At 25.8% G+C, this 12,912-nt stretch overlaps 1 pseudogene across 1 annotated transcript in view; it reads left to right on the top strand.

Moving 5' to 3' along the window:
* LOC147812564 (neurabin-1-like) overlaps positions 1-12,912 on the top strand; it is a 56,946-nt pseudogene that overhangs the window by 28,791 nt on the left and 15,243 nt on the right. The window contains exons 8-15 of the transcript XR_015433419.1: positions 544-632; positions 979-1,324; positions 3,135-3,267; positions 4,637-4,771; positions 6,020-6,138; positions 9,198-9,323; positions 11,399-11,452; positions 12,188-12,389. The product of XR_015433419.1 is annotated as a neurabin-1-like (transcript). The remainder of the gene's footprint in view (positions 1-543; positions 633-978; positions 1,325-3,134; positions 3,268-4,636; positions 4,772-6,019; positions 6,139-9,197; positions 9,324-11,398; positions 11,453-12,187; positions 12,390-12,912) is intronic.

Genomic DNA, 12,912 nt, shown 5'->3' with positions numbered 1-12,912 from the left:
ATTTAGATGTGGTTTTTTATCCGTAGCATGAACAAAAACTTAGAGAGCTTGACTGGTGGGAAAATGAATTTGACAAGTAAGTTTTCTCTTTATTAGTTGTTATTTTAAATTCAACTTTTTTTAATCAAAATTAAATAAACCAGGTTTGTAATTTCTTACAATTTTCTTTTAATTGTTTGTTAGCTTTGCAAGAGATGAAGTTATTTACTTAATTTTTTTTTATATTACTTTTTTATAAAATCAATTCATTTTAAAGCTTAAACTTTCCTTTTTATCCCTTTCAGAAAGTTTAAATATCTTTTTTGAAGTTGAAATAATATTTTTATTTTATAATATCTAAACTTATTAAGAGTTTTTGATTGTTTGTAAAGAATACCATTTTTAAAAGGTGGTACTTTATTGTAATATTTAAAACCTTATATTTATTGGAATTTTTTTTTCCGGGTTAAATACTTGAAGTTTTAAAAACTTAAGAGTATAAACAGCCATTACTTACAAATTGTATTTCTTCTCTAATAATGAAATTCAATAAATTTTTTATAGCCTTTGGATACCAGCTCAACAAAAAATAGCAATCTTGGATATATAGAGCTAATGACTGAAAATGAAGCTGCTAAGTTATTAAGTAGCAGGTAAAGCCTTGTTTTTTTCTAAAAAAGTCAATTAACTGTTTATTATATCTAATTTTAGCTTAATTTTATAAGCTGTATATATTAATCTAGTTTTTGTAGTTAAGTATGTAAATTTAATTTTTGTTGTTATTGACTAAAGATGGAGCTGCTGAGTTATTAAGTAGCAAGTAAAACACTGTTTTTACGTAAAAAAGTCAATTAACAGCTTTTTTGTTTATCTAATTTTAACTTACTTTTAATAGTGTATATGTTAATCTAGTCTTTGCACTTTTTATCCCATCTTGATAAATTTTCATTTTTGTTTTCTTTAAGATATCTTTAACTGTCTTCTTTTTTTTTTATCTAGGGAACATCCAGCATTGTTAAGTGATGAGGAGGCAAGAGAAGTAGTATTACTTTTATCTAGATCTGATGAAAGTCATTAAGATGTGGCTTAAGAAACATTAAATGATAATTGCAAGAAGGAGGTATTGAATGCCACATTCACTCCAGGCGAATTTGATTCTACGCTCATACATGATGGTACAGAATATCATTTTCTTGAAGATGGCCACTACTATTTCGAATGTCCTGGTTTATCTCCTCCAGAGATCGAAGATAATTGCCAACTAGAACCTGTGAATGACGTACCTGATTCTGAACACCCAATTCGTCGAACTACAAAAATATCATTCAGCACGAATCCAATTAAAGTAATTTCCTTTTTTCTTCTGTTAATTGGTTACTTTTATCTGTTATGTGGGGAATTTTCGAACTTCTTTGGAAACTTTTGTTCATATTAAAAAAGAGGGCGCAATGCAAAATTGCTTAAAGATTTAAAGTAGATGTTAAGTTGAGAGTTCTTATAATGATATCATTCCTATTTTTGCTCTCACATAAATTTTTATTTATAATCAAACTTTTAGGGACCCATAATCACTGTCTTAGCAAATTATTGATACAATATTTACATGCCCGGCTTGTAAAAAAAGGATATATGCCCAATCAGAATGCCTGAGATATGCCATGCTATGTAATTTTCAAGCCCTGATACCTACCCATTTTTACTATAGTTATTGCTATGTGTAGTGAATATATATATTTATAAAATTTTCTTATTTAAAAATTCATCTTTGTTTGAGTCACAGATTAAACAATTTTAATATAGCAAGAATAATATTGATAAAATAAATTTTAAAAAGAAACTATAAATTTTTTATGGAAAAAAATTATATGGCAAAAGATAACTTACGATTAATTTCTAACTTATGAGTTTTATTTAAAAATTTCGGTGTAAAAATTGTCTAATCATTTTTCTAATGCTTTTTAAGTATTCTGAGTTCATTTAAATAGCTTAGATGTAAAGTTTGCTAATTACTGTTTAAATGAAACATGCGAAATGGAAGAAATGTTGTAATAAACCATATAACAAAGGATAACTAGAACTTCCTTTTAAAATTTGAAATATTAGGCAAGGCTCCAAAAGTTCACTGTATTGTTCTGTATATTATATAACTAACTTTAAGCTGGTAATGGTATCTGTTATTAGTTGAAATACTTCAGTATAATTGCATATCACGCCTATAATTTAATATAGAATGGATTTTTTCAACCTTCTTTCAAACTAACTTAAGGTTTCTGATGTTTTCTATCCAATATATACATCATTTTTAACTTTCTAAAATAAAATTGGTTAGGATTAAGTTTTAATTCTGTCAGAACATGCTCATTTTCACATTATTGTCTGAATTAAATTGCTCATTTGTTAGATTAGGGATTCAGTTTGGAAAGCAATATAGAATTTGGTTTGTCTAGCTGAAAATTAATTATTATTTTGCACTTTTGACGAATATTTTTAAAAAAAATATAAGATTAACATGCATAATAATAAATATAATGAATATAAAATTTTAATTAAAGTGAAACATTTAACACTTTGTTTTATAACTAGTTTTAAATTTTAATAAATCAGTGAAAAAGTATGAAAGATTTATGGAATTGATCAAGATAGAGAACTGAGAAGTTATAAAATGGCATCCTCAAACACGATATCAAAAACTAAATAGTACCATGTTGATGTTCAACTTCTAATAATCATGTGTTTGCAACTAATAATGTTAAATGAAAAGTCATATTACTGGCACAGACGAGTTTTAATGCAATATTTTGTTCTGTTGCATTGCTGTAAGAGAACATTATTAGTGGGACTTAAAAGTCCTGTCAGTACAAAAAGGGTTAATTAATTATGGCTTGACCAGTTAACTTATGGACTTGGCCAATTAGCTGACTTTCCTTTTTTGAATAGTATCCATCTCCAAGTGTTGATTATTAAATGATATAAATGTTGTAAAATATTCAGTTAGGTTTTAGATTATGTGTAATGAATGTAGTAATTGTCCACAGAAAAATTACATATTATACATTTTAAACTCTTAATAGACTTTTCTTGATGTCATAAACTATTGCCCTTAACATTGTATATTCCCATATCAGTTTTAATTTTAAAGGTATTGTTGTTTCTAGGTTTATAGCACTCATTCTACGAAAGACTATGATAGACGGAATAAAGACGTTGATCCGATATCTGCATCTGCTGAATATGAGTTAGAGAAAAGAATTGAAAAAATGGATGTTTTTCCTGTTGATTTTATTAAAAGTAATTTTTTAATTATTGTCTTTTTGTGAAACAAATAGTTTTAAATGATAATTTTTTATTTTATAAATTTTTTATTTATTTTGTTAATGCAAAGTTTTTTAGTTTAAACTTAAATTGTAATCTTGTATTTGTCTTACTGTTTGATTGTCAGAGAGAAATGGAAATAAATGGTGTCTTTTAGAAACATCTCTAAGTTTTATTTAGCAATCAAATTTATTTTTATGTTTTTTACTCTACTTTTCTTATTAGTTATTAGGCAGATTTTGATTGGTTTTTTGCTTTTTTCCCATTTTAATACCATTTTGCAGTCTCCAAAGTCTACGTAAATTTTTTTTGACAATGATTCTAAAAAGACAGGGAAACATCTAGTTACCTTTCACTGTTGTGTGCAAAATTGGTCATTAAGATAACAGATCATTTCTAGAATTTTCACCTCTTGATAAAAGTTTAGCCAAATAATATATTCAAATTAGTAGTTAAACTTTGCAATAATAATAAGCACTAAAATTAGTGTTTATATTATTTTTATCAGGCTCTTGTACCGTAATTGTTATTTATTGCCCCAGTGACAATATTGTCTTCTACTTGCACCAGTTATGATTGCTTTATGTGCCACTAGGTATGAAGAAGGTAAGTAAACACTTTACACTAGCTGTAGTTAACGGTCAGTTGCTGAAAATGTGAATAAAAGCTCCTCTAAGTGAGTTGGAATTTTAACTTTGTTTACTTTACTGATTCGAAAGACAATACAATTTCTAGAAGACTAAACTCTTAATTCTTCTAGAAGACATTTAAACATTAAATTTATAGTTTCAAAAATAAGTGTCATAATGAAGAAGATGTATAAAGATGATTTCTTATAGAAGTTTTGTTATATCTGTTTAGGGTTGTCACTATGAAATACCCTATATAAAAACCACTCTGTTAATTCAAGATATGGTTATCTATGCTTATAGCAGAAAAGTAGTATTACTTAAAATTCTAATTAGTTTAAATATTTTTATTCATATATAGTAAAATGGTATTTATTTTAAAGTTTAGGTATGTTGTCATTTTTCCTAAAATCAGATTCTTGCATTTCTTCTAATTATTATTTTAATCAGATTCTTGTCCTATTATAAAAGATTCTATTGCTCTTCGTTTATTGTTAATACTAATCAGTTTATTATTCAAACCAACCAGTTGCTAATCAGTTTATTATTTGAAAGTTACGCCCGTCACATAACTTTAAAATAATATAAATACTGGTTCAACTTGTGCAGAGTGTTTATATCATTTATTTACTAAATTGTTTTGAATGTAGCTCTTTGTTTTGAAATGAAACTATTTCATTTGAAACTAAAATTTTGATTTTTAATTTTCATATTAGGTCCAGAAGGCTTAGGGTTAAGAATTATTGGAATGGGTGTTGGAGCTGATGCCGGAGTGGAAAAACTTGGTATATTTGTGAAAACAGTTACTCCAAATGCTGATAGAGATGGAAGGTACTTCTTTCCATAGAAATGTTCTTACAATAGTTTCTATTAAAAATACTTTGGTTTGAACATAGAAATAAAGCACTTCATTTTGTTCAGTTACCCTAAGTTCACCTTGCAGCTCTAATTTCAGAATAAAATCTCCAAGATGTGAAAGGTTATGTCCTTGAAATAGGTTTTGTAAAGTGTATTAAAAATTTTCAGTCTTGCTGCAATGTCTGTTAAAAAGAGATTTAGTTTTAAAAATATGAATTCTATTTTTCAAAAGAATATTTTAATGGAAGGCTCATATTTGTAAAGGGAGTTTAACCATAAAAATTTTGATAATTGTGTGTCAAATTTCTTCTTAAATGATGCTAAATAATGCCAGATATTTATCATTATGTTGAAAGTGAGATAAAAAATTGTTAATTTTCGTGTTAGATAATTCAAATAGGTTTTTTTTTATTCTTTATTGATAGTCCTTTTAATTTTAACAAATTACAACACATATTTAAATAGACATTCCTGATTAACACGTGTAAGGCTTTTAACACAGTCAGGGCCGGATTACCCATTAGGCTAGACTAGGCTATGGCCTGGGGCCCCCTTAAAAAAATTTTCTTTAAGAAAATCAATTTCAATTATACATTAGTAAAATACGATAATTCTTTTACTTCTAATGTAGCGAAATAAAGTAAAATCTTATTTATTATTTATTTTAATTTTAAATATGCTTTCTTAAATGAAGAGATATATAAATACATTTATATTTGAATAAAAAAAATATACGAGAAAAAAAATGTAATCTAAGGTCCCCAAAAATTTGAATGTCCCCGCATGCTCTTAATCCGGCCCTGAGCACAGTCAAGTTAAGCTGATGTAAAATATGATTTACTTGTTATTTTATATAGATTGTTTTGGCACTTTTTTTTCTATTTTATTAAGCATGTATTGTCAGTTTTAATTAGAAATGTGCTTCATTTAATGAAGCTATCAACTGGATACCAATTCACATAAGAATGTTTGATAACAACATAATGAAATTTCATATGAATTGATTTATGCGTTAATTACATGTGTCAGTCAAATTTAAAAAAAATGTGGTTTCTGGAAAATCGCCTGAGATAATCAAAAGAGTTTTTGCCAATATCTTACTATAACTTTCTAATAAAATGTGTTTTGCGTTTAAAAAAAATGCAGATAGAGAGTGTTACAATAAAATTACTTTTGAAGTTTAAAAATTCCAATTCATGTGTTCAGTTAAGTTTTTGTTTTTTCTTTTATATTTTGTGAAGAATCAGTCAATGATCAGATTACAGAAGTTGATGGAAAATCCCTTGTTGGTGTAACTCAAGCTTATGCAGCCACTATATTAAGAAATACTTCAGGACCAGTGAGGTACATTTTGTTTTGTGTTATTTAGTGGTTGATATTTTTTATTTATTTCTATTTCTATTGTTATTTTTTGACCTTAAAATGTTTTCTCCAAAGTAAGGATATAAGGAATAGTAATTTGGCAGAATACCAAATATTTGACCAAAAAAATCGGCCTACTGAATATTAAGCGGCCAAATAGCAACATTTTGTTTTTAAAAAATTTAATTAATAAATATTTTTTTACTTTAAAATTAATCAAACTTAGCTATATTACTGGTTTGGGGTAAAAAAAAAGCTATAATAGTTATTCATTAAAAATATTTAGGATAAATAAAAAAATGACTAACAGCTATGAAAAAAATGAAGTTGAAAAAAGAAAAAGAGAAATAGAAACAAAAATCCTTTTAATTAAGACAAAATTTGAATGTTAAAAATATTTTTTTCCCGGAAAACAAAGTATCCATGGAACGTTAAAAGAAATATAGTATATTAGAAACGTTTTTAGAAATGCTACGCTATAATAAAAATGCCCAAGGAAAAAAGATTATATAAACAGTGAAAGAAAAAAATAAAAATCCGATCTTAAATCTAATGAAAATTTTAAAGTTGGACATCTGTTTTCTAATTATTGTATTCTCAAGAAAAAGTGAAAAAAAAAGAAAGAAAAGAATTAAGTCTAATAGAAACCCTTTTTAATTACTGCGTCTTAATAAAAGCGTTGATTTTTGAAAAAAGAAAAAGCAAGATAAGAACCAAAACAAAATTCATTCTTAGTTTTTGAACAGACAATTTTCATATTAAAACTCTCAAGTTAACTTTTTCATATTGCCATATTTTTTAAAGAAGTGACAATAAAAGAATAACATACATTAGAAACGCTCTTTAGAAACGCTCTTTAGAAACTGCTGTCATAATAAAAACGCTGCTAAAAAAAGTTAATAGAAAGAAAAAGAGAAACAAATAAAAATGGTTCTTATTTTTTAAAATATAACTTTGACGTTGAAAATTACGGCTTTTTTGTTACCTGCTATCTGTCTTTCAAAACAGGAAAGAGTAACAAGAAATGAATAAAATCTATCAGAAATGTTCTGATTAAATGCTGCGCTATAATAAAAACAGAAAAACAGCAAAAAAAGTCATAAAACTAAAGGTCTTGAAAAAACAATAAAATTGACCTGCTTGAATAATATTTTTACATGTGGTTCAGTATAAAGTAATCTAGTTTCATTTTTTGAAATTTTCCTTTTCCATTTGTCTTCTAGAATATAAATTTGCAAGCTCATAAATTTTAAAACTCAATAAATTTGTGTAAAACCTATTTCTGATTATGTAAAGTAAAAAGACTATTTTATATAATTTTTTAATCTTTCCTATTTCTCAAAGAACTGTCAAAAAATTCTTTTCTTAGAAATAATTTACTGAATATTTGGCCAAACATTCGGTCAGCCGAATATTCAGCAAACGGGCCGAATAAGTCGAATACCGAATAGTGGTCAAATATTCTTTACGTTCCTACTTCAAAGAAGGATTATACTCTTCTTACTAATCTAGAATTTAATTATCATGGACTGTGAATAGGCTCATGCCTAATTACTTGCTTTTAAAAATTTTGGGTCGACTGTTGACTTTCCTTGAGGAAAGCGGGGCTATTTTGGGTAAATTGATAAATTCTATATTTTAAGGCAAAATATAATAGAAAGCAAACTGGAGTTCAAATTTAATCGCGCCGTGGAGTGTCCTGTATCATTAGTCATCTGATCTATGGCAAGTCCTGGCAATGGATTTTTCCTTATAAAAGATATAAAAAACTCAAATCATGCATCATTTAATAAAATGTGCCAGTAAAATAAAAAACAGCGAAATTCAGTTTTAATATTTTGTTTAGTTATTGGTTAAAATTAGATTTCATCATCTAAAGAATAAATAAAAGCCATTGATTAAAATAAAGAGGTGAAACGCAAGCAGAATTTTAAGTTGAAGCTTCCTTTTTCTGGAATAAAAACATTTCATATGAAGAATTCGAAGCAAAGATATTCTGATAAAAATATTAGAAAACAATTAAATTAAGTTATCCTATTTAATGAAAAACACATTGAATAAGCAATAGAATTAAATAAGGTTTTTTTTTTTTAAAAAAAAATGGTTTTCATTTTTAAGAATTAAAAAAAAACAAAGAAAAAACAAAGCCTATTGCCTTTATTGAAGGAAAGCATTAATACTATTTTTAAAATAGTATTAATGTTTACCTTCATTAATATTCATAGTTTATATCCCTCACTGACGTTTTGCTTTTTCCTTCTACTCTTTAGTTTTCAATAACCTTTAAGTGTGCCTATTACAGCTGCATAAATGTTTAGCTGTCCTAAACACAGCACGAAAATTGTTTTTTTTCTTACTCTTACATATTAAATATTTACAGATGGTAAATAAAAAAAAATTGGAATTTTTTGGTGTGGGGAGTGACCAGAAAAACATTTATTTTGATTCCTAAAAATTATCCAAAAATGGAAACTTTCTATAGACACTTCCAGGACGTATGGTGGGAATTATTTAACAAACTATAGCATCCAACAGCATTTAAAAAGATAGCTGAGTTATGTAGTTTCCTTATGCAACCCCAATAAATGATCTTTTATTTACCTAAACACTTTTCTTGTGTATTTAATTTATTTTGACATTTTTTCACATATCATTGATTTATTCTGGAAAAAAAGGCATTCTTGCAAGCTATTTTATTTCTTTCTGAAGTTATTGCTTGTGAGTTTTTTTTTTTTTTAGTTCACTTATAGTCAAAACGTTTATTAAATATTAGTAAATACTGCTTTTGGATGTTTTATCAATTTCCTCAGGCTCTTTGTTAATGAATGAAAAATATTTGTGTATAAACTTATCTATAATTATTTAGTGAAAGGTTTAAATAAGAGCAATTGCAATATTAAAATTCTATTGTTATATTCCGAGAAAAAAAAAGAGATAATTACTTTTAAAATTTATAGTTTAACCTTTTATCCTTTTTGCCTCTTTTTATTAAAAATTATTGCAATTGATGTCTCTTTTTAATTTTATTTAGTTTAAATTTCCCTTTATCTTTTGCAGATTTGTTATTGACGTGAAAAAGATGGAGTTCAAAGTGAAATTACACAGTTAATTTCTCAATCTCTGGTAGCTGACCGTGAAAGAGAAACTGAACGGCCCAGTAGTGACTTTGCTTTTGATAATAGAGTGAGTATAGTTTTTAGTTTCACTGCGCAATTTATTATTCAGAATTTAATATACATTTACTGATTTTAGTGAGGAGTTATTTTTGTTTCTTCAATTTTTAATAATCGCAAGTCTTTAATTTAATGTTACTGAATCGATTTTTAAAATTTTTTTCTTCTAAAAAACAGTGCTTTATTCAATGAAAAAAAGAGTTTTGTGTTTATATTTATATTTAGTTAAATATAAAGAAAAATTATCAACAAGATAAAATGTAGTATGCAAGGTAAGATGCACATGTAGCAATTATTTTAACGCTCAACTTTCATTTCCCCCTTTATGTTAGTTTTATCATATTTTACTGAAAATTCTTCATTATTCTAAATCTTAATTAAAAGAAGGAAAAAAAGTTTGTTCTTGCCTTATTTTGATAGAAAGAAACATATCTTTTCTATTTATGAAATTGATATATTTTTTATCATGTTCAATTAATATACTTTTTTTATTGTATACAAATTTATATATTGATCTTGTACATTTAATTTTTAAAAAATTCTTATTTTAATTTTATACTCACTCTTTCATATCTCATTTTACATGAATTTTATAATGTATGTTCTCTGAATGACATATTAGAATAATATTGTATAAATTTTGTTTTCAGTTTATCAATGATATTTCCTCATATTTCATTTGATATCAGGTAGACTGCATTTCTTTTCTTTAAGCAATTTTTTTTTATCTCCTTGTCTGTTGTTATCTAGGTTTCCCATTTTCGGCTAATGATTTTATTTCAAGTTTAAAATACTTCCTATTTAATTCACAAGCTCGAATTAGATGAAAGAAGTAGTACTAAATAACATTATTTTACTTAATTTTCAAGGTGATTGGGAATCTCACTAAAAATCATTTTAAAGATACTTTTTAGTATTCATTGAATGAAACAATTTAATTCTCTGATATTTTTCATAGACATATATGATTTAACTCTTGTCTTAACGATGAAATGGAAAAAAAGGATATTCTATGTGAATTTGTGCCTGCTTTGGTGACTTAAGTATAAAGAGGCACAAAAAAAAAAAGAAGAAGAAAGAAGCAGAAACAATTCTACTGCAGTTAATCAACAAATTTATTCAATGGACAAAATATATTTAATTAAAACTTAAGCAGAAAAAATTAAGTTAGTTGGAATATTTATAAAAAGAAAAACAAATTTTAGAGAGAAATTAAAAGATTTGAGAAAAACTAAACATCCCATTCTGACTGTATCATTCCGAGTTCATGGGGTGGCTCAAACAGTTTCGGTTAAAGTTACGCTCGTTACAAATTAATTTTATTATTTTATACAGAATACTTATTTTCAGTTTATATTCATATTTTATCTAACTATTTACAATTTGGTCTTATTTAACCTTTATATAACTATTAGCTACTTATGACAAACCCATCATCACATTTATTTTTTAGACTATATAAGTTTAGTACTTATAAGAAGTTTAGACTAAAACTTGGTAAATTTAGTGAGTTCAGTGCTTTATATTCTAAATTTAGTAATTCATTTAGTACTCTCTTTATTGTATTATTAAGAAAAACAAAATGGCCCATTAAATATATTGATTTTATAAAAAAAAATTTGTATGCAAAATAAATTTTTCATGTTTTGTTTAAAATGGATTTTGTTAAAAAATAGTATTATCTACTCACTAGTGCTTATTAGCTACTTTGTTAAAAAATAGTAATAGTTATACAACTACCTATTTGCTACTTATAGAACTAATGAGGAACCCCTCATCGTACTTATTTTTCAGACTGTATAAGTTTAATTCTTATAAGTTAGACTTTATAAGTTTAGTATTGAAACTTGGTAAGTTCCGTAAGTTCAGTGCTTTAGAATGTAATTTTAGTTATTCATTTAGTACTCTCTTTATTGTGCAGTTAGGAAAAACAAAATGTCGCTCCTTAAATGCATTGATTTTTTTTTATGTGCGAAATAAAATTTTTACGTTCATTTCAAAACTGACTTTGTTAAAAAATAGTTTCTGTCTTTATAATTTAATATCAGTTATATTATTTTATCAAACTGATTCAGTACTTTTTAGGCCTATTTTGCTAGTGTGATTACATAAAATGAACTGAAAAAAGCAAATGAAAAGGTAAGATTGAACTACATAAACTGCATTACAAAAAGGCAAATCTATTGGATATATTTTTCAACACATTTGAGTTACAAATCTACATTTTTGTTTCTGATTATCAAAGTTCTATTCAAGATTGGTAAAAATTTAACCAGACAAAAAAAAAAAACTATTTAAAAAAAATGCTACCGTTACATTTTTAAGTTAAAATTATATTTTGCATCTAGTAATTATTTCTTTGCTAATTAGCTACTGTATAATACAATTTTCAGGTATGTCAGTTTTATGCTTTTGCAATATATTTTTCTTGCTATAGTAACAATGTTGGTCACATGGCTAGGTTTTTAAGTGCTGGGTAACTCAAGCAAATTTGTTAGTTGCTTAAATCTTTGTTAACGAACACTCACATTGAAAGGTGATTATATGATACGTGACTTATAGGTTTGTAGTGATTTGGGGTTTTAAAGAAAATCTGAGAATTTTGAGTAATAAAAATTTCAAGAGTATTTTTTAGTCTTTTGGAGAACTATGTTTTAGAAATGAACTAACACATAAATAAATAAAAATGATATTGTATTATCTGAAAGTTTTCATTGTTTTGAATTAAATTGCTGTTCATCACTTTTAAGTAATTTTTTCATTTGTTTTCTTGCAATGAATTTCGCTATTATCTGAGAAACTTCTAGGGTATTCCTTGCCATTAAAGTTTCTGAAATTTAATATTCTTAAATACTTTTTTGTTAAAGCTACAAGCAATTGGAGCACATGGAGTGTGACTACAGAAAATGGTTAGACATGGCTCAATGTTAAGTTGAAGAACTAAGTCTTAGTTTACAGAATTTGAACAAGAGCTGTTGCAAAGCAAAAGTGACTTAGATGCATTACAATGCAAATATTCAACACTTGAAAAGAAATACAGCAGAGCCAAGAAATATATAAAAGAGTTTCAAAAAAGGTAAAGTTTACAGAATTTTTTAAAATTATTTTTTTTTTAAATTTCTAATTTATATTTGTTAATTTTTTTTATGATTAAACATATAGCATTCATTATTAACATTTATAAAAATATACTTTTTATGCTAAATTCAATAAAGGTTTTTCTTTTCTTTTTTAAAGAAATTTGTGACCATCTTGTTAAATATCCATTTTAGCTGTGTTTTTTTATGGTTTTTTTTAAAAATAAGTAATGGCTTAGCTTTTTTTTAATTAAATTCTAATTTTGACTATAGTTTTTTTAATGTATTAATTATTTTACTATTTTATGTAGAGTGAATTATTTAGTTCTGATAACTTTTTCAGAAAGAATTGGTAAAAAAACATTATTTTTTTCCTTGCATTTAGTGCTTTAGTCTTAGAATAAAAATAGTTTTCCTCTTTATTTTGAATTGTCCTAGTTGTTAAGGTCTATTCTCCTCAGAAAATAAAAGTCTATTTTAAAGGCATTATTAATAATTTTTATACACGACGTGCTCAGTGTT

This window comes from Parasteatoda tepidariorum, chromosome 4, assembly GCF_982258835.1.
Source record: "Parasteatoda tepidariorum strain Cologne lab strain chromosome 4, Ptep-v5.0, whole genome shotgun sequence".
Classification (NCBI taxonomy): domain Eukaryota; kingdom Metazoa; phylum Arthropoda; class Arachnida; order Araneae; family Theridiidae; genus Parasteatoda; species Parasteatoda tepidariorum.
The sequence above is the reverse complement of the archived record's forward strand: the minus strand, read 5'-3'. Positions and strand labels throughout refer to the sequence as shown.